This window comes from Anoplopoma fimbria, chromosome 20, assembly GCF_027596085.1.
Source record: "Anoplopoma fimbria isolate UVic2021 breed Golden Eagle Sablefish chromosome 20, Afim_UVic_2022, whole genome shotgun sequence".
NCBI classification, from domain to species: domain Eukaryota; kingdom Metazoa; phylum Chordata; class Actinopteri; order Perciformes; family Anoplopomatidae; genus Anoplopoma; species Anoplopoma fimbria.
Genome location: NC_072468.1, coordinates 4,967,722 through 4,991,450, shown reverse-complemented (window position 1 = coordinate 4,991,450; position 23,729 = coordinate 4,967,722). Strand labels below are relative to the sequence as shown.

General features: G+C 39.8%; 1 protein-coding gene across 1 annotated transcript in view; it reads right to left on the bottom strand.

Annotated features, from left to right (window-relative positions):
• triob (trio Rho guanine nucleotide exchange factor b) overlaps nucleotides 1-22,665 on the bottom strand; it is an 84,531-nt gene extending 61,866 nt beyond the window's left edge. Inside the window, exon 1 of the mRNA XM_054621240.1 lies at nucleotides 22,629-22,665. The gene's annotated coding sequence lies outside the window, so the exon portion shown is untranslated. The remainder of the gene's footprint in view (nucleotides 1-22,628) is intronic.
• Between the last annotated feature and the right edge of the window lie 1,064 nt (nucleotides 22,666-23,729).

Below are 23,729 nucleotides of genomic sequence, written 5' to 3'. Positions count from 1 at the left end.
ACCTGAGGATATGAAGGACAAAAAAAGGGATGTGATGGAATGCAAAGTAAAGAGATAGATAGATAGATAGATAGATAGATAGATAGATAGATAGATAGATAGATAGATAGATAGATAGATAGATAGATAGATAGATAGATAGATAGATAGATAGATAGATAGATAGATAGATAGATAGATCAAAGGCAGACTCAATTGAAGAGGCACAAGGACAAAGTGCCTGGTATGAAACATCAGGAGCAGAGAAGCACAGGCAGATAATGATTCAAGAGAAGAATATGGGGACAGACAAAACTGCAGTGTACAGCAAGACAGATGAGACTGCAGAGATGACTAAATCACTCCTACAGGTTTTAATGGCTCCTGTAATATCAATTTCATCCACGGTCTGAGGGAGTTAGGAGTAAGAGCCAAGATGACTGCACATAAGCTCACAGTGGGAAGCGGCCGGACTGGACACCACCTGACTCAAGCATAATGTCACAACTGGTTGGGAGGAGATGGGACTGAGGTAGCAATAATGGGCTCATTCTCATTCCACGGTTGGCCAGAGGAGAGAGGGAGGGAGAGGGAGAGGGAGAGAGAGAGAGAGAGAGAGAGAGAGAGAGAGAGAGAGGGCCTGAACAGCTGAGTGAGTCCCTCTCAATCTACACTCATAGGTTTTATGATCTCCTCTGTTGCTGGCTGTCTCTTTATAACCTGCTGCACCTGTTTCTCATCTAAACCCCCCTGTCTCTCATACACAGAGAACAAGGCAAGAGGAAAGATGTTAAAAACAGAGACATCGACTTTAAAGAGTGTTTCACTGTGTGTATGTGTGTGTTGAGCATCAGCACTACAGGGCCCAAGCAGAAAGAAACAATACTCCTCTTGCACTTTGTGTGTTAGCACATGCGTTTCCTGTGGAGCGTGCCAAGACACATTCCTCACTGTGGTGGTTTATGTAAGATACTGGCACGGCACGGAGCCAACACTGCCCTCTATTATAATGCTGCAGCACTGACCAAACTGCAGTCCGTACCACGTTAGACTGAATCTGGCAGAAAGGCTGGATGAAAATGTACTTTGGGTTTTATGTGGAAGGCTGCAGTAAGCTAGAAACATATGTGGCTGTCATACAAGTTGCACATCTTAAGGCCGTAAAACGGGATTTTGCAGATCTGGTAGTTCATTCCACATATAGATCATAAAAATAATGGAGAGCTGCAAAATACAGCTGCTGGTGAAGAGTAAGTTGTTTCCATGGTGTGATGGCCCATTACTTATAATGTCAACACAGTAAAAAAGGCACATTGCCACAAGTACAAAAACAACCACAGAGCCTTTCCTCATTTTCATCATGTTCATATGCAGCAATAAAGCACACAATATCCTCCAGAGATAAAGTATTACCCTATACACTGTGATTCATGAAATCCCATCATCGCCTCTCAATCCACACCCTAACACACCAGAACACACAGGCACACACAACAATCTCCTCTCTTCACTACACGCAACCCCTCATTTACAAGTCTGCCGAGCATGAAATAAAGCTTTTCAATCACCGACTGCTTGTTCATAACACACTCGTAATGAGAGCAATCCATTTTACTGGCAGCCTGCACTCAGTGCCCTGTAAAAATGAGGCAAAATGCAGAGTACGTCCAAGAAATAAGGTTTTTACAATGAGCTTTTTTGTTATCATTATTTTCTTTATCTAGAATTGAAAGCAGGGAAATAAAGAGGGAAAATTAGAAAAAAAATCTTTTTTTTTCATTGCTCACTGTGACCTCGCATATCTACATAGTAACAGGAAATATGAGGTGATGACTGCAGGTTGAGGAGATTAACTGCACACATGACAGGTAGTGGATCATTTAGACACCAATAAGGGGGGGCGGCAGATGACAGTCTGTCATCGTGACACACATGCACAAACACACACACAAACATGGACATTCACATGTGCACTTATATTCTCTTTCTGCATATTTAGTTATAGAGACATCTTATGAATACATCGATCAAAGGGACAATGATAGTATGTCATGTGGAGTCTGTTTATGCTTGGGTTGGCTTGACAACACATAATGCATGATATATTGTACCATGAGCTCCATGCATCTATTATCTTCCGCTTACCCAGGGCCGGGTGCTGGGCAGCGGGCTTAACAGGATATTCTAGACATCCCTCTCCCCAGCAACATTTTCCTGCTCTTCCTCAGGTACTCCCGATATCAGAAAATAACCCCAACTCACAACCCTAAAATGATCACAACTGCATATTTCTGTCGACTCTCCACAGCACGTCTGAACAGACGGCCTCAGTGAATTGTGCCAATCCCTTTGATTCCAATCCTTTAGACCACAGGCTAGACTGTACATGGTGCATCTGCACAGCCTGGCACACCACATGATGCCAATCCTCTGGCTCATAACCTCGTAACCTCAAACCAAGAGCAATTACAAGAGCAGAACTGACAGGACTGCTACATTTTGACTGCAGAAATACTACAGTGCAATTCTCCTGGCCGTTGTGCTGGCAAGCTCAACACAAACCTGATTTCAGCTGCCAGTGAGGATAACTGTGTTTAGGATCCAAAGAATCAGACTAGAAGTCACTATGAAATGCATTTCATAGCAATGATGTGCATCCAGCACTTGACCATTCACCAATCTGTCACTGAAGAGATTCAACAAATGGATGCTTATTATTAATCACAGCTGTATAAATGTAAGCCCTTTGTAAGAATTTACTGTCTGCTATATACAAAGATTTACAGTGCATATGAATGTGATGGATTTCAGATGGCTCTTTCATACTTCAGTTCTGGGTCAGAGCCCAGTATGTGAACCTCACTATGAGTTTGAGTGAAAAGAGAGAAGTGGGAGGCATTTGTCACACTGCTCAGCCTGGTTTGTCTCAGTTTTGCCCGACTTGGACTGGCTTAGAATGTGGGGAGCATTTTGGGAACAGAGGAAGTGTGAAAGTGGATAGGTTTAGTCATTAATGTGCTCGAGTTAGAGGGTGTGTGGATTAGCCTAACTGTATGTGATTGTGTGTGTATGGCTACCCCTGTGTGAGTCTGTGGAAGTATACATTTCTAACTTTATGTTTTAATATGTGTGTGCGAATGTGTTCTGACCTGTGTTTCACTGTGTAGCAGTCTGAAACCCCTTTGCAGGTCTCTAAGAATAGCGCTCCCTTGGAGAGAGGGATGTGCCACTTTATCAGCTTTTTGGTGAAACAGAACCCAAGCAGAAAGCAGGGCACATACCACTCTAGATCCTCCAGGGAATTCACTTCAGCTGAACACAAAATAAATATCTCACTCTGAGAAAAGTAACATCAGTGTCTTCCAGGAAACCTCTAGCCTTGAATGTCTACCAACAACGGCTGCGGGTCGTCAGCTGGCGTTTGCAGTAATGTAGTGAGCTGTTCTGCTCCGTGGGGTTTTGATCTTCAACATTTTAGAAGTAAGACACACAATTTTGTCTGCTTTTTGGGGTTTGGGTTCACCTGGGAGTTTGAAACAAGCTAATAGCAGCTCTTTGATTTGCACTTAAAAGTCAAAAATAAAATACCAAGCAAGTCAAGGACACTCAAAAACTAACATACAAAACTACTGGCTTTTACAGTTTAATGTTGGTTTTAAATTACAAATATCTGGCTATTTCAACCAAGACACACAAACACAAGCTCTGTAATAATAGTTTATTTTATTCTGTTAAAAATATCTACTATCATCATGTATCTGCCATATGAAGATGCCATGTTGTTAACTATATCTGCTTAACCCCATAGGTATGTCATGATGCCATTGCCATCCATGTTGTTGTGGGAAATATGAGTGTTTGGTTGAGTCTATATAATGGGCTGATACAAGCAGGATGTTTGTCACGTCCCCTATATGACAACTCCCACTAGAATAACAGCAAGCGTTTGTTGCCCCGGTAAACACGGTGATAAGATCACAACAACTTAGAGCTCAATCTCCCTCTTGTTCTGCCTCACGCTCCATTTCTCAATCTTTCTCTCATAAACTGTATATTCTTTCCATTTATTTACTTTCCTATCTTTTGTACTCACACACACAGTTTTCCCTCCCTCTGATACAAAGCCACTTCTAGCAGCGTCTATTCTACTCCAGTTCTGTGACCTTCAGCAGGAGCTGGCAGGGGGCCTGGGGACTGTGGTGAGCTCAACTTTCATCGGGTTTCTCATATTGTTGTTACAGTGTGGCTTACAGTAAAAATAACACTTTGCTCCTACCGCAACCCCTCGACCTGGATATAACCCCTAAGCACAGCAAAAAAAAGGTATGAATAAGTCATAACAAATGGGAAGGGTAGGAAACAAAAACTGATCTCGTGGTGGAGCTCTGGCACTGTGCTTATGTGTTCAATCTGTAAGTGCAGTGTGGCGCCTTCAGATAAAACAATGCTTTCCCGCCACTAAAGAACTGTTATTATATGCTTCCAATATATGGAGTCACTTTACCAGCTTCGAATAGGCTACTATTTATAAGTAATGACCATAAGGGCTGCAACTAATAATAACTCATAATGTAATCAATCTGTCAGGTTTTTTATCATTTAGTCTAGAAAATAGTCCAAAAATAGTGAAAAATGCCCATGAGAAGTAAATAGTTTTTCTGTTTGAGTAACAGACTCCAGAGCATACAATTTACAAGTACTTTGACTGTTCAAGTTGTATTCATTGTCAATGATAAAGGCCATTACTACCTATTTTTCCACACTTTCAGTCAAAACAAAAAATCTAAATGTAACTCTTGACCACAATATGATGCCTATACATAATTCATAATTGAGCGTGACAGCTCAAAATCTTAGAGCTGAGTGAAACAAACATATGTTCACCTAAATATATCTTATAGATTAAGAGCTCTCTAAAAGAACAACTCATCATACAGTTCAGACAGAACAGAAAGCTCCACAGCATCAGCACTACAAATCTGATCTTCCCTAAATATAACTCTTCTCAAGAACAGTGTGTCAGCAGCAAACACACAATGCATAGATAAACAATGGTCAACAGTATTATGTAGGGCTGAACAATTAATCCAAATTTTATCAAAATGCAATATGGCCTATCGCAATTGTCAAATCGCAGGAGGAGCAATATTTGATAAAGGCAAAATAAGTGTCAAAATACCATTTTAATCATCTAGCTGCAGAGATGGTCTACATATAATTTCCCCAAAGACTTAAGAAAACATCTTTGTTTGCTACAGATCACTGCAAAAATCAAATCATAATCAAAATAATATGTTTTAATGAAAATGGGAATAAAAGTATAGTTCCCTCTAATACGGCAAATTATATCGCAATTGCGATATTGCCTTAAAAATAATAAAGTAAAGATATAAACGATGAAATGCAGATAAAGAAAATCACACAATCTGGAGACAGCCCAGGAATGAATAAATGCTGTACAAAAAAGAAAATGTGTGTGTCTGTCTGTCTGTCTGTTTGATTGTGCGGCTGTTTCGTTTGTAATCTTGTATTCTGGTTAAGGTAGTAATAAACCTTGACAGAATGAAAGTATTGTATGTGTTCTTATTATAGTGCTACAGCTGTTTCTCTATCCCTTTCACACCTCAGTGAGCCTGAATGACAACCTCACCTCCGTGTATAATTTACAAATCTCCTCTTTTCTCGTTTTTTTCTTTGTTTCTCAGCTCATGTGACGTCCTTACCACCCTGTCTGTCTCTCTCTGTATTCTCCCCTCCCTCTGTTGGCTCTATTGACTTCTGACATACTTAGTGTCCCTCTAGGCCTCACTATTGGCAACCCTCTGTGTCACTTGCCAGTACTTAATGCTGTCTTTTAATAGAGGTTTGGGTCCACGCACTGCAACATGGCCTAATTTGAAAGGATAAAAAAAATGTGAGGCAATGTTTCAGCAACAGTCAGCACTTTTGACAGGCACAAGTCCAAATTGACTGCGTCAGAAACAGAGGACTGAAGCAACAGCTCTCTGACTGGAAGCACTTGTCTTGTCATTATCAACTTGCCGGAACTCTATTCTGGATCAATCCAGCATATAAACAGAAAGACTTTTATAACAATTCTTCCTGGGATGCTGAAAAAATGGACAACTACAGTGTGTCATGTGTATTGAGTCTAAGTTTGAAAAGTCTGCAACAAGGTTTGATGGCCATCTACTGGATGACAACTTTTCATTACCCTGAACAGTTTCTACTGGGACACTATCTAAAAGCATTGATACTTTAGTTTTAATGGGTCTGACTTTTTTATTGATCTTACTATAAAAATGAAAAGGTCCTGAATAAGGACAAAATGTTCCAAGTGAAAGGATTGATCATTTGATTGCAGTCATCATCATAAGTTAGAACTTAAACCCATGACTTCATATTTTGTACAAGGTCTTGGAATACGTATTCTAAATCAAACTACGCCAGAGGTGTTATAAATTCTCGCTCAGCTTGCCTTCTTGTGATCTCATTCTGCAGTACTGTCCCTCATGATAAATAGCACTATTTCTCGTAATCGCTTCAGAGTTACTCCTCAGACATCTGCATTCATTACCCCTGCAGGCACCAAGTCCTGGTGATTGAGATAGAGAGAATGAGAAAAGAACACTATTTTATTGAGAGTGATGGCTGGGTCTGATGTTGTGGACTGTACTTGTCTAATAGTTTACCTTCTGTAAACTACATAAGCTGTGCAGTATCCCCGCAAGTACGTTTTTTCTATTTATATTCTATTGCAACTTAAACAGTTTTGTGTCTGTGTACTGTAGCACAGGCCAAGCTGCGCAAAATGACCCATATACTAAACTGAAAACAGGACACCTTCTGTATGAGGGATGGCGGTAAAGTGTATAAAAAGAAACTAATGTGCATGCATGTAGTGGCCTTACTTCCTAGAAATATAATCTAATTCTTTCAAACATAAGACAAATATACACAAACATGAAATAGAAGAATGTGGATTAAAATAAACAAGATTCTAGATAATACCAACAGAATATATTAATAATAGAGAATACTCTACCTGAGAGCCTGATCAGTGTTTTCCCAGCCTGGGCGTACTGCCAGCTGTGGTTATCCAGCACTGCCATTGTAAACCAAAACTAGCACCGAACCGTCCCTATCAGTCTGGGCCTCCACGACAAAGATCTACAGCAGTTATCACACTACCAGTTCTAGATTTTCTAACCGTACCATTGTTGTACCATTTGGCGATAGAGGCAATCGAACAACTGCAGTGTCCTATATTGGCCAACGCCCTGCCACCCACTGAGCTGCAAAAAGCCAAAGGCACTGCCAGCTCCTTTTTGCATTCACCAACTGGCTTTTCTTTGCCGGGTCCCCCGATGTCACTAACCCCTCCCCAAAACAAGATTTAGTAACAAGTGCTGCTTTGCATTTAACAGTTTCTCCCTTGTGCGCCTGTTTAGATAACTCACAGGGGAAAAAAGTTAAGCCAAACACACAGTTGTCGCTGCTGGATTTGCGGGTGAAATAGGCTTTAATAATGATTTGTTGTAATCTTCTCTCTGACTAATACTTAGACTCTGCTGGTCACTGTGAGATTTTATAAATAAATAATGTCGTCCTTATCATCTTAACACCAGGGATAGGGATTTTAACCTGGGACTTGGACTAAAGTAGTAATTCGTAGTAATTTGCCTCTGCACTATACTTTTGCTCTGGTTTATGCTTTAAGATGCTTATTTAAGAAAGGAGATGCACTTATGACTTCTGGTGACTAGTAGTTCTCTTGAATACCTATGTTGAATACACTTCCTGTAAGTCGCTTTGGATAAAAGCGTCTGCTAAATGACTGTAATGTAATGTAATGTAATGTAAAGTCACAGAAAGACTGACAGAAAGACTTCAGACTTGATATGGAAATAAAAAAGACGTGTGAGTATCTCTGGGTTTGAGAGGCTAGAGGAATGTGTTAAGTAACAGTAGATTGTAAACTGTTTTTAGTTGGAGATACAGTGTAATTATAGAAAAAGGGTTGTACTGTTATTGAAAATTAAAGTTAAGGTTATTATTGCATGCCTAATAATGTTAGCTATATTCCTATTTCCCTGAGTAACGTAAGTCTATATCTTTTTTTAGTGGGAAAAAACTGTTATTTACTTTGGAGGAAAGTTTTTATTGTGTTTCTTTAATCTTGCATTGCAATAGCCTGTTTAAATTGATCATATGCCAACCAACTAAACAATGCTGATACTGTATGCTGATAAATACAGGAGTGATGATACAGTACATAAGATATAGCTATGCTGTGTTCTTAGCAGACTGGACAGCATGTAGCAGGTAATAGCACGCTCATTACAAACATAAGAGACTTGTGACTTGACTTGTACTCTTGCTCAAAGACTTGAGACTTGACTTTGACTTGCAAAAAATTACTTGTGAGCATCTCTGCTATACATATGTTTTTATAAAGAGCACAGCGAGTACCTACTTATGGGACATGCACTGAAATAAATGTCAATTCTGAAGTTCAATCATTTTGGTTTTTTTTTACAAATATCTAACATTAGTTTGTTACATGAATTGCTTGATGTCTTGAATCAAAAGTCTTCTGACACAGTATTCTTAGAATTGTATAAAAAATACAAAACTAATATCAAAGAACACTTATTTTTGAAGCAGGCATACAATAGTAATTTGTTTATTCATTTATAATCACGTGTTAAGCTTTTAGATTTTAACCTTAACGCCATCATGACGTCAATAAACCTCAAAAACACTCAAACATCTTCATCCGTGCATAAATTCATCGAGACCAAATTATCTTAGTGTAATATTTTTGTGCGTATGGCTAAATTTGATTCAAATACTCAATGCATATCCACTTTCATAAAACAGAAGCTTGACATGGTGCCAACATCTTTTAAACTGAGGAAACAAAACAAAGAGCTCATTCACTGTTTACTCCTAGAGGGAAATTAAGCTTCTTTGTTGTCTCTCAAATGAAAACTCAGGGGGATTACCATTATTTTCCAAATTGTGAGGAAAGCTCTGATAAGCTCTAAAAGTGGGTTTACAAGACATGGAGCTCAAAAGCAGGGCCAACAAAGTCATGATCCAGCATCTCAGACTCTTTTCATTACGCATCAGCACTCAAGCTGCAGTATCTTGATATAAAAGTGTTGGCATAACATTAAGACTATAATATTACTACGACATTAGTGCATACTATTTTGACAGACATCCAATCAAAAAATTCCTGAATTTTTTTGTTATACACATGTCATTAACATTCATACAGTTTTCTTTTCACAGCACTTTTCTGGGACCACCTACCAACTTGCTTAGCTGTCTGACATGGTTCCATAGTCAGCCGACCTTTCCTGTCCCTGACAAGGGAAACGGAACGGAACAACATGGTCAGACGAGCCATGTTCTGTGTCACAGATAACAATCCAAAGTGTACTAAAGTGGCAAAAAAAACCAGTAATCCTGTGGTTATATATGCTGCAACTCTTAAAATATTTAGATCCCCAAGACTGCGGTGTCAAACATGTCCTCTGGTTTTTGAAAGTTAATATTCAAGCCCCAAAAAAAGCTGAAAGCTAACTGCGTCACGTTGATGGCGTTCATGTCTTGTCTCGGTGAGTGTCAGAGTTAACAGTCTTCTCTTGTCTCTGTGAGTTGAAAGTCAGGTCTGTCCTGCTGTCTGTGTATGAAAACGGGCCGGGTCACATATCTGAATGATCTGGTTGGAATAAATAACTGAGAGGGATTGTCACCTCTCAGAAAGAGGCATGGTCTGGGGGGGAGTCAGCTGTGACAGGGATATACAAACAGAAGAGTAAGTGTGTAGTAGGTCAGGTCTTTGCAGATGGGGATGACTTGTAACTTATTTTGCAATGTCATAACAAATAGCATCTGTATTATAAATAGATGGCCTCACCATATCTCAAGGTCTCAAAAGGAACTTAATGCTGTGTTTTTTTCTGTAACTTTGGCCCTTCTAATCAACCCCTTATCCCCTTGTGACCCAGACATGTTGACCTTTATTTACTTTCTGCTTTCTTGTATTAACTTATAATAGATTATGAATTCATCAAGAGGACTGTAATGTTCTTTTCACTAAAACATAGTGGCCTTCGGAGAAGCCTGCCTCTGTGACCTCTAGTACACTGTCTAACTGTTGCATGCTGCTCTGTTACTGTGGCAGAGTGAGACCATGACATAATTAGTCAGTGTAAGAGGGATCGACACAAAAAAAAAAGCATAAAAGCCCTTTTCAGTGCTGAGTCTCCATGTGCATTTGTCTGCTTGTAAGCCCACAACAGTATACAGCACAAACGCACTGGGCAGCCAGCTGAGTCGCATCGACACATCAATGAAGTCGAGAGGAGGACGCTTTGTACGGCTGAGGGAACACCATTCATCAGCTTCCTCCATCCACACCGTGCTCCGATTGTCCCACCGCACAACAAAACCAAGCCAATAAACCACAGTGCACCAAATTACACTTGACAGGCAGAGTGCAGAAGGGAGAGGAAGTAAGGAGTGTGTGTGTGTGTGTGTGTGTGTGTGTGTCGGTGGTCCAGTGTGTTACTAACTGCCTTAGATGAAAAGAGGGCAGAGGAGGAAAGAGCAAGAAGAAAAAGTGTTAGAGACAAAAACCATGTCAGCTGTCCTTCGTTCATCTTAAACAGTTATGGCCAAAAGCAGATTGGACTTGAACTGATGAGGTCAGACAATGGGAAAGAGATGACAAGAGAAAGGGAGAGGCAGAGGGAAGATGTGTCCCCATCCTCCTGTTTTTAGGAGCTCTTTTGATTTTGCACATGAAAAAGTGAAAAAATTGGCTTATCAACAAGGAGAAGACGCTTTACAGGTTGATGTAAACAGATTTTTCAAAAACACACTGACATTGCAGGGTCTGTTCATATAAGGTAGACACAACATTCACGTTGTGCTGCCCCTTGCCAGTACGCACCTTTGTGCCACCAGAAAGCCCCAAAAACCAAAGAATAAGAAAAACAGGGGTGTCGAGGCAAAGAGCCAATATTGCATGTCAGCCCCTCTCTGTTAACATAGTGGCTGAAAAACAACAACACAGGATACATGTGTGACAGGAACAACCATTCGTTAAAAACTAACATATGCCATCTGTGGAAAGCAGCAACAAAATGCCAAAGGTAGTGGGATACATTTCACTTTTTTTTTTTTGCCCACTTTTCCCCAAAAAAACTTGAAATTAGAGCTCACAATAAAAGTAACAGATGAAGGTGCAGAGAAATCTGATGCGCCCAACTTTTTTACCGAACATACACACAGAAATAAAGTGTGTTCCTGCAGGGGACAAAACATAAAGGACCATTTCCCTATTTCACAGCAGAACTGTTAGGTCAACCTAACCATGTCCTCAGCTGACAGCAGCATTAACAGAGCAACAGCTGAGCTCTGATAATAGGATTATTTACCCCTATAAACTTCAGGGACAACACAAGTGTTGTGATGACACTGGAATCTGCACTTAGATACATTTAACTTTGTGGAGATAAGGACGATTACAGACAGCAGGCGCTGTAAAACACTTTAATGGTAAACAAAAAAGAATTATCAGGGACACCAGCAGTGACTTAGTGTCAGCTCTGTTCTGTGTGGTTGCTGTTGGAATAAGAAAAGATAAACAGAACTGCAATAATGCTGTTGAGAAACTTTACAGCCTTTTTGTTTGTATGAAGTATCTGTAATGAACATCTGTAATGAATGCCTCAAACAGAGTGTTGCATGATTAACAGGGATCAAACTCTGTGATATCTATCGCAACAAATCCAGCAAATAGATCAAAAATAATAACTTACTGAATCCATTTGTCTTTAGTTTGTGTGTGTGTGTGTGTGTGTGTGTGTGTGTGTGTGTGTGTGTGTGTGTGTGTGTGTGTGTGTGTGTGTGTGTGTGTGTGTGTGTGTGTGTGCACCTGCAGGGCTTCCAGTTTGCCAAAAGCACGATAGTTCCTGTTTACAAGCTCAGCAGTCAGAGTCAGTTCCCAGAGGGAGACACACAAAGACACACAACAACACACACACACACACACACACACACACACACACACACACACACACACACACACACACACACACACACACACACATACACATACACATACACATGCACAGGCCTTTGGTAGCTCTGGACATTATTGTTTTATTACGAATGCCTGTGTGTGTGGGTGTGTATATGTGTCCAGAGAGAGTTTGTGTGGATTGTTGCTGCTGGTGTGCTTTACTTTCTCCACTCCCGTCACCCTCTGCTCCTCCCTGGTCCTTTTCCTAACTTCATATATTCTCTGTTATCCTCCTCCCTGACTCATCCTCACTTTCTCCTCATCCATGTCTTCCACGTTATTACTTTGTTTCTTCCCACTTCTTGCCCTCCTCGACCCTTTTCTCCAGTCATTTACACTTCTACCCTCCCTCTCCTCATCTCTCCTCTTTTTCTGTCTCTCTATCACTCCATTCCTCTGTGAATAGATTTTCACTAGACTTGACCTCAACAAAGACAATGTCCTGTTGAGCACATACACAGCAGACAGGGAACTACAGGCTATGGCTCCACAGCCTGTCTCCAAGCCAGGAGACGGCTGGTGGGTCCCATGGCTATCCACTGTTATTACGGCCCTGAAAACAACTGGCTTATGCAAACAGGGACTCTCGGATGGAATATCTGAATTACATGCATGGATACACACATGCATGGGTGCACAAACACCCAATCGAGTGGCCAGTGGTCACTAAGGGGAGCAAGAAAGGTTATGTGTTTGCCCTCTGCTATAGTCATTATGCCCCTGAAACCTAATTAATGTAAAACACTCAATTGTATGTGCAAAAATGATGTAATGCAGTGCCAAAATAAAAACATAAAGAAGTGAATACGCTGTGCACACTCACGGGAGTATGTTTGCAACTTGCCTGTTGATTTACAACAGTGTTTTTACAGAGGGAAATATTTTACACCAATTTCAACTGCTAAGCCATTCCAAATATAATCTCAGTTATTTTCATATTCTGTTGAGGCTCCTAAGACGCTCACTTTTTAACTATCCTCAAAGAGGATAGGGGAGGCAAGGAGAGACAGGGAAACGGATAGAGGCGAGAAAAATGAGAGGTAGGGACAGGAATAGAGAAAAAGAGAGGAAGAAAAATTGCTTTAGACTGGTTTGTGTCTGCTTCCAATTTAGGATGTTCTCCTCAAGCCATTTAATTGTAGGTCTTTTTATGACTTTGGGGCCTGAACTCCAAGCAAACAACAAAGATCCACATCTGAATCCGGACTCCACCCTAACTGCATATAGATAGGATACCATAAATGGTTATTTATATATGGGGATTACAAATAAATGTGATACCTACATACTTCTAATAAAATGCAAATAATCACAAAAATGACAAAATTTTTCTGAGGAGAGAGGAAAAGAGCGAGAGGGTGACTGACATATTAACTCCTTGCACTCTTTGTCTCACACAGTAGGGGTCACTACTCTCATCAGTAAAACAGTTTCATGGACAGATAATACATAAATGTTTGCAACATCTGTGAAATCCTCACTGGGTTTCTTAAAGGAACATTTTGCAGTGTGATAGACTAAGACTCTGTTAATGCCAGAAAATATGCTCCCAAACACACTACTATTCACACATCTTTTCAAAGTTTTCAAAATCCCCACCATGACACACATAACAAGAAATGAAAATTGCAATTGAGATCATAACGACTTGTAGGAAAAACTGTGAGGAGCCACAGTTAACTGACATTTCCTCATTAGCTTTAGAATTTAGCTGCGGTGGTTGGACATTACTTAAAAAACACATCCACAACTTTTTTTATTCAGAAATTAAACTCTTCCTATCTGGTGGAGAACTCTGACGTTTCATTAATCTAGCTTGAATTAACAACCATGTTAAACACCTGAGAGGGGAAAAAAGGGGGAGGAGATCATTTAATTACTGCTGTCCATTATTATTACTGCATCTGCCTTGAGAATCAGTGCAGTTACAAGTATCTTAAAACCCTTTATCCAAAATAGCAGAATAAGAGACATCAATAGGAATCCAAATGAAGGCAGCATCCAAAGATTTCTGACCCATGTATTCCCATCATCCAGATGCAGAAGAATCCTTATTGACAGGCTGCTTAAATATTAAAGCTTTTGGGTCACTAGACTATTTTCACCGGCCAAGGAGCTCATTTCTCACTGTAGAGAAGGGTTCATGGTGTCATTGGGAAGTAGAGAGAAAACTGGATTATTTTCTTATTCAATCACCCCCAACAAACAGAACATTGTATGGCTTAAAACAGTGCTGGCACTTTGTCATTTACAGTGATGTGTGATATTCTAATTTACTTCATCTTAAGAACACCATATTAAGGGATCATGAAAACAGGGCATCACAGAGAGCGTCTCCTGCTAATCCTATAAAGTATGAATTGCTTACCCTGACCGATAAAGCTACTCATGCCTTTAGAGAATAGCATTGAATTCAAAGGTTTTCAGGACAAGGTGACGCAGGGCCAGCCAGATATAACAGTCCATAACAGAAAATATATTATCTCTCTGACACAGTATTTTTCTTCTTGCTCCCTTCCCATTTTCCTCTCTATAAATAATCAGCTGGCTACAGTTTCAAATACACAATATAAACAGAATTTTAAGTTACACATTTAGCCTTTGTTCTGATTTAAAAAGGCCCCATTTGACCACAATCCACAAACCACACACCTGGAAACAGGGCCAAAGTGAATGTCAAGTTATGAGTAAGGCAATGTTTGCTACAACATTCAAAGTAACACCTAATTGACCAAGCAAGGAACAAGCCAACTTCTCATTCAATCTCTGGGTGAAGATAAGGTTATGAAGTGCTAGAGAAAGAGGCTTGGAATCAAGTGGTTATTCTTTACAGAGAATGCTTCAGTTCAAACTTCTTCAGTCAAATTATTTTCATAAATTCATCTATTGTTCCCTAACAAACACATACTGTATAGTAAGGGAAACAAACAAGCCACAAGTAGTGATTCATTTACTTTTCATAATTCCAAACTCTCCTATCTCACAATTATAAATAAGATACAATAAAATGATTACCTTCTATAGCATGTATAAGGGAAGATAATGGCGAAATGTCAGACTCAATTCAATCTTCAATCCCTGTGTGGAGTTATTTTGGATTCTAAAACATGTCCATTGTGATTTATGAAACTACCATCTACCAAGATGCAATAACAGAGAGTTTAAGGCATAAAACTGTGATGTCAGGTTAAAAATCTGGAGCGATTTCAGAGATTAAAGGAAACGGTGTGTCTGTGTGTTCTACACTGAATGTAAATACTATTAGATTATGTACGTATTGTGTGTATTTGTTTGTTAATCATCTATCTTACTTAACATATAACAGTAGAAAAAGATTAGCAAAAAAGTGGAAGGGAAGCCGATGAGTCAATATCAGGGAGATGCTTCTAAAACTGTTTACAATCATTAGATAAAAAATGCAATGTCACTTTGGAAACAAGAAAATATACATCCTTATTCTAGCTGAAAAATGTTATTCATACGATTTAAAAATGCACCCTTGCTCAGTTCAATACAGTCAAGGGTTTTGCTGCTACGGCCTTGGTCTGTTATGAAAAGTATGTTAAGGTGCGTCATTTGACATTAGGACTCTTCTTCTGATTGTGTACTGTTTTAGCATTTACCACCATCCTGTATTTCTCACTTTAGCCACATTGTCCACTGCTTAGCAAAAGTCCATAGATGCAATGTTGCCATTTACTAAGGTTCATGTCTTCTCTGTGATATTATGGCATGGTATTCAGTTCAGGAATACAGCAACATATGTCATTTATTAAATTGAAATGTATTTGTCTTCTTTGCTGAGAACCACTGGCAGCATGATGCTATCCAAACCAATGATAGCTCTTCTGTTCAGCTCCTCTGGTGGATTAAGCCACCATGACTCACATGCATTCGTTAGTTAGCGCTCAGAACAAAAATAGAAAGTTGTGATGCTATTGAGAAATGGCTCTAAGTATAGAGCAGAGCTTAGGGGGAGCCAAATGCTGTCAATGGACCATACACGTGTCTTGTGTTTGTTAGTGTGTGTGTGTGTGTGTGTGTGTGTGTGTGTGTGTGTGTGTGTGTGTGTGTGTGTGTGTGTGTGTGTGTGTGTGTGTGTGTGTGTGTGTGTGTGTGTGTGTGTGTGCCTTTGACCACCGTCTAATGTTAAATAATTCAGCGTTGCCTTGTAAATCATACAATACTTACAAGGTTCAGCCGGCAGGATCTGGATGGACATGTCTTCAGCTTGTGTCTGCTCCCTCTGCACTCAAACCCGTAAACTGACCAATAAAGCAAGCAGCATGACAGCACACAAGGGTTTCCATCCATATATGAGCTTCCAAAGGATGAGAGATGGTAGAACCTCACCTCCAAGAAAAATGCTTGCAGGTTTCAACAATCGCAGCTTTTACCCCCCACGTTCCTCTCCATCATCAACACTGCAAGTAAACACAATGGCACAATCTCCAGTGCAACATAGAACCACGGGGTGTTAATCAGTCCAAGTCTTAAGAAAAAAAAAAGGGGGGGGGGGGATTCAGTCTTCGTTCCACTCCGTGTGCATACAAATCAAAAGTTAGCCTGCGGTGTAACTAACAAAGTCAAACTGCCACACTGCAGCTATAAGTCAAATGTTAATCAATGGTATTTTAGCTGAAAATTACCCAAATCATTACTGTATTTGCAGAGATATGACGATTCTGTCACACAAACCAACATCATGCCCTATTTCATCTTTGAATTAATTAATGGAATTAATTATATAAAAAACTCTTTAGCATTAAACCAGCATCGCTCCTGCAGCAGCACAACCGACAAAAAAAACTGTGAGTACATCCATGGTTATGGTAATATTCCCCTGCCCCTGGAGCGGCCATGCATCCTTTATATCCCTTGAGTCAAGGAGCGACCAGCAACCACCACCATCCCCACCCCCCTCATGCTAAGCCCCTCCCCCTTGTAAGCCATCTCTGGCTAGCGATTGGCCGGTGTACGGGGGAGAGGTTGATGGCGATTGGACGGGTGATGGAGCGGAACCTTGCTGTCCTACGCATCAGCGCTCTCCAGGAAAGGTACGGAGTCGAGGAGAGAGAGAGAGAGAGAGAGGACAAAGATGATGATAAGGGAAATGGGAATGATAGGAGTGTTGGAGGGGGAGGGAGGTGAGAGAAGAATGAAGGAAGGAGAGAGAGAGGTAAAGAGGAGAGGAAAAAGATGGAAAGAGGGCTTAATTACGCTGCTCACCTATACGTTATCCAAACACTGTCCATGTATAACATCCATAAGATATTATCACTTTTATAACTACTGTTAACTTCAAGCCTTGCAGAGAGTTGAGATTGTGATGAAAACTAAAGTGAATGTGATGTTGACAGTGCGGGGGAACACACTGTCTTGATTTCAGGGGTAATGCAGTTTACAACAGATGGAGCCTATATGCATACAGCCTGGTGGTGAATGACGCATTTGTTGTGTGTGTTTGTATATGGACTGCATGGTTCATCTGTGCCATGGAATGAGAAAAATCATTATTGATGAACCTGATCAATGGTGTTGGTGCTTAGTCAGTGCTGAAAGATCACTGAAGGAGTTTGAGTATGTAAGTGTGTATTGCTCTGTCTGCCTAAGGCCTTGGTCTAGATCATGTGTCTTGTATTATTTATTTTTGCAATGTGGTACTAAGAAAATAAATGGAATATTTTTTCCTTGACCAGATGCTTTCTTTTACATTTAGCATTGAAGGGATCAATTGTGGGATTTTGGGCTTTGAGTCAAAGCTTATGCAAATTGTAAGGACACCCATTTCACATATTTTAATCAATTATAATTTTAATCAGAAAAGTCTGATTACATGACGCAGTTTTTAGATTAAGTCCAATAAAAAACGGTCCAAACCGTATCATATGCAGTAATACAGAACTTTTAAAGCTGTTTCCAAACACCATTATCCAGTTACATAAAAACATCCATTCAACAATGTGTATGTGTATAAGTAAATTGGTTTATTTTATTAAAAAGCGCCAGATAAATGAACTGATGTGGAGTTGGGACTATGAAAACTTTCTTTTTGGATTTGATCGTCTAGTTATTTGCAGCCACAGGAAACATTACTTGGCTTAACAGATATCATTATGTTGATATCCTGTGACGGGAGGATGCAAGCTGCACTCTTTTCAAAAACCAACACAGCCAGTGTTCCACAGCATGATCCAATTAAGGATGTTTGCACGAACACACACAAACATACATACACACAAACAGGCAAAAGGCACACAGAGGGGTCAGGATGTACACATCCACGTGCACATCTGAATGAACTGCACGCACAGAGACACACAAAGGTGCAGACTAACATGACACAAACACACACGGTACAAGTCCAGCTGTCTCCGTGTAAGACACCACAGGGTGTCTAACTGGCTTTCTTCCCTTTTATCCCATCTCCTCTGTGTGTGTGTGTATGTGCGTGATTGTGGGAGAGAGAGAAAGAGAGAGAGAGAGAGAGAGAGAGAGAGAGAGAGAGAGAGATCTCCAAAATTGCAGCTGTCATGAAGAATTTCATCTTTTAAACACTTTGAAACAAATAACTTTCCAAACTAATAGAGAATGTTACAATCAAATTGTAAATTTTAGAAAAGAAAAACATCAAAACAAGATAATATTGAGAGAGTGTCGCTTAATTGGACATTACAGTTTACACTTTGCAATTACTTTTTCCGTAATGGTTAATACAAAATGGATTTAATAATAAAATTGATCTGCATATATGTCACATATATATCTTTTGAAAGATATATCAGGACATAGAAAGAGATACAGCAACTGTGCGAGAAAAAAAAGATCTGAAACAAGAGAGAAAATATGGAAAGGGATAAACGGAGTAAATGCAATTCATTCAAACGCACACACAACCGCATCCACAAACACCATATAGAGTTTAGTCTTCCACACCCTGGCCTCTGCAGGGGAGAACAAAAAAACAAAATCCAATGAACTCCAGAGAAAACCACTTCCTCCACTGCTTAGAAGTGTGTGTGTGTGTGTGTGTGTGTGTGTGTGTGTGTGTGTGTGTGTGTGTGTGTGTGTGTGTGTGTGTGTGTGTGTGTGTGTGTGCCTGCTTGTCTACCCGCAGTGCACATGGTTAGCATTCAAAGCCGAATTCAATAGGAACCACAGTGAGCTCAGTATGAGTAGAGATGAGAGACTGAGTTCACAGCTGAATTAAACTGAACAGAAACATATGGAGAGAAGAGGGCTTCCTATCTGTCTCTCTCTGTCTCTCTCTGTCTCTCTCGCTCTGTCTCTCTCTCTCTCTCTCTGTTAAATATTCATTTACCGCATTTTCAGCGACAAGGACTGCAAACCATTCTCATCTAATTCACCATTCTATGCATGCTCAACATTATCAGTGCAGCAAGAGATCAGACTGAACAGGCAGTTGGCTACTGGTGCAGATTATCTTGGACTGAGATTAAGAGCATATTTGGGGAACAGTCCAACTATTTACTCTAAGCACGCTTAGTCTGTAAATCCATATGCAGGCAATAGTGTTTTTGGGATACTTGTGATTTTGTGGTTAAGTATCTTCTCCAAAACTCATCCAGATTTGGGGCTTTTTTATAATTTTCCCATCAAACACGTGTACTGAATAGAATTTGTGTGAGCTATTCTGATTGCATGTCCATAGCTAATCCAGTTTTAGTTATGGTAATGTAAACTAGTAGTGCAACTTCAAATGAATGCATATTTATCATGATTAACATAACACACTATGTTAATTATACAGTGTGTGCATGCGTGTGTGTATTTAAAATGAAAGTGCCCATATTTAGATGCAGGGTCTGTCTAGGCCTCTGTGGTACTACGCAGAACAGATGCGTGCTGACACATCAGCAAGAGAGGCAGGTTGATGTTGGTGAAAGTTTGAAGTTGGTATGGGACTGAGTCTAGAGACACACACTCAGCACTTAAGTTAGGCCTTCAGGCTACCAATTCTGTGCATGAATTCTAGTTGTACTTTCACTATACCAATCAAAAACCTACATCATTAGTTTAGGATCACTGATAGTCATTATTCACTCATCTCATAATATAATGATATAATTACATAATAATATAACCAAAAAGGCTTGTTGGTGTTATAGCAGAAATGTAGAGAGGCACCGTTCCAACTTTTTCGGTCCCAATACCAATACCTGGGCTTGATACTGAATATCTATCCCATAACAGTGTTTAATTAAAAAACCTTGCCTCACTCGAGGGAAGTGATTGGGGTCATTCTTTTATGTGTAAACACATATTTCCATAGATATAAATGATCTGCATTTTTATTCATTAAAATAATGGCATTCAATACCAGATCAGCCTTCTGTCACAGATACCACATCCAGTTATTTGAGTCGGTGCTGTACCAATGTCCTATATTAGTGTCGGCATTGGAGCAGCTATAGAAATAGCACCATGTATTGTTTTAATTATGGGCAAGTTATCTGGTACTGCCTACTGTAGCTTTTTTTTTGTCTTAATATTTGATTCTTACTGAGTATCGCTGGTCTAAGGTATTCAAGTATCCATAGAAACAATAATGAGGCTTTATGCTATGTTAATAGTTAAACTAACTGCTTTGACTGGATAACTAACTTTTTTATATCGGTATGCCTTGTCAAACATTATTGTTAACTCATCAACCAACATCAACACAGCAGCGTCTCTTTATACATGTAGCTCTGAGATCCCCCCCAGTTTACAGAGTTGTGAACAAAACAAGTCTAAGCCGTGAAAGGACAAATGTTTCTCAAAACATGTTGGCCAAAGAAGCCAAGTTTAGATTAAAAAACAGGAAATACCCAGTTGAGGTTAGGTCAAATCCCTTGAAAGGAAGAAACAACGAATTTAAAACGAGCACATCTCATAGAGGCAAGACTAAAATTCACAACAATATGGATGAGCACATGTAGCTATTGCAGAAAAGGGAAAATTACTCTCAAAGGCTATACAGTACATGATGGTTGGGTGGAGGAAACATAATTAATATGTTCCCATTCAAATAGCCCGATAATCTGTGTATATATTTGAATGTTTAGTCAGCTTTGATGAGGGGTTGGTACACTCATCTACTAACGCAGATACACACTCATGTCCTTCATTCACACAAGGTTTCTGTTTGGGCCTACAACACATTTCATGTTAAGAATGTACAAAATCAGCTAATAGTTAAATGCAAGATGCATTAGTCTCCATTTTTTTCCAACAGAAAAACACCAGCAATTTCCCGTTACAGTGCAATAGAATGCTTCTGGCAATTTGCTTAATTGACACTTAATTCAACAGCAAGTTAATTATGTATAGCTGTTAAAAATCAACAATGAACAGGATAAGATTTGGTCGGAAATCAGCCAGTAAAACCTGATTACTCTGATTTACTGAGAGCAGCTCATGAATTTCTGCCCGATTCCCAAAACATACTGCAGCTTTAATTTTTTGTGAGTCAGCCTCAGGGACCAACTTCCAACGGTTTTTTGGGCAAAAGGCCTGTGCACAGGATTTGTCTGGCATGTCCCAATCATTTCCCTTAATACCCGTTCATATTCTGGCAAGTGGGAATAATAGGCCAAGCTGTCAATTGGAGTCTTGTAAAATGTTCATCCCTGAATGACCCAATTGGAAAACATCAGGTCAAAACTGTGTCAATCAGATGGGGCTCACAGAGCTAAATAGAACACTATCTACTGATGTTTGTTGAGAGATCACAAAAATAGATACGTGTCCCATCCATCCCTGACACTTTTGCTTCAGTCTAATACCCAAAGGATTACAACATGCACAACAAATCTTTAAAATGTATTTTTTGTTCACTCTAGGTATTACAACTCAAGTGTGATGTCTGCTACCGTTTGCCTGCTCTCCTGGCACCGAATACATCAAGCCTTTCAATCTAAATGAGACTTTCTATGGAGAGCTCCAAAAGCTTACTATGTGTTTTAGTCCTTGGGAGATTAAATTGAATAATCTATGGCCAGCCCCACATGAATTTGTGCGTAAGGGTAACTTAACTGTTTATACCCCAAAACACCTCACCCTGGAGAGAGTGACTTGGTGTATTTTTAGTATGTAGGTCCTGGGGTTATCAGAAGAGCTTGTGTCTATTGGGAATCAACGCAGTAAATCTTTGATGGACCTCATGATTTTACTTAAAGTGGGCATGGTACGTGGTGTTCTTGATGTTTCAGCTCTGTCTCCCCCTTACTAACATAAACACATACAGTAAATAAGCAACACTGTCTCATCCATGGTGAACTGGAGAGCGTTTCAAAGATCAACCCGGCTTCCCATGCAACAGCGGCTCTCTTCTAGCCAAACATAAAGACAGAGGTCTATCCTCGGTTCCATCCATCAAGTGGAATTCCATTTGATATTGGACAAATAAGATTAAGTGCATCCCTTTTCTTAATCACTTACATGACCTACATGACACAAATTGGGATGTTTAGCATGGGCAATAAACAGATCATGTGCATACATCCTTCCTGAGTGATTCCCCATGACTGAGTGACAGACCTACCTGAAGTTTGACCTGGGCCATCCAGTTTGGATTCACATTTTGGAAGAGTGCAATCTAAAAAGAGATGGAGAGATAAAAGAAAATTAGAACAAGCAAGTTTAATAAAGCAAATAAAGAGTGAAAGGGCTGCCCTGTGGCCTTCGGGAGCAGGACAGCAACCTTCACCAGGTTTTAGTGTCAGATGTTAGAGCACAAATGAGAGAGTGAGCAATTGTGGAGCAGCTCTTTGATCTGAGTAGCTGGATAGTCCCTATCTAAGATTAAACACCATTAGACATGATGCACACAGACGCATGTTAACACACACGTACTGTAAATGTGCAATCAAATATATGTAAAAATGCACATATAGCACTGTAGCTGAACATGAGCTGGTGAAGACACACTGTATATTAAATATGTCTAGATATGGGTCTATAAATATATCTATAGATCCTTGTGCTCTTTATCTCTCTTCTTTACCTTACGCTCTCACACCCTTCAACAAACACACACCATCAAACACACACATAAAGGCTCATGCATGACTCTCAGCACACCAGCTGATAAGCCAGTGAATCATTTAAAGATACCAAGTACAGTAGATTTGTGTATCTCTAATGCCTGAGGAGGAATCATCTTCACAGAGATGAAATGTTAAGAAAATTCAACTGCCTCTGTAAAAAAAAAAGCAGAACGGTGTTTCTGTGTTTGGTAGTCTTGCTAAGCTTGTCACACAAGAGGAAAGACGGGGTCCGGCCTGAGCTGCAGTGCTGGAACCAGTGACGTCAGTTTGGGCATCTTAATCAATTCCACATTTATACATCTTTCATGAATTTATACGAATTTACATTATTTTTTATTTTTTTATTGAAATAGAAAACTGATGCGAGTTCTGTGCCAGTGACATTAACCCTGAAAATAAACAGTAATTACATATTGACTAAAAAGATACACTGACTTATCATTTTGGACATGCATCATGTATCTGGCAGCAGTGTCTGGGTCACTCATCAGTAAGATACTGTAGTGGCACGAGATAACAGAGAGGAGAGGCAGGGAATGAGGAACAGGAGCAGCTTAGCTCTTCTTCGCTCTGACTTCTCCTGGCTACCTTTCTGA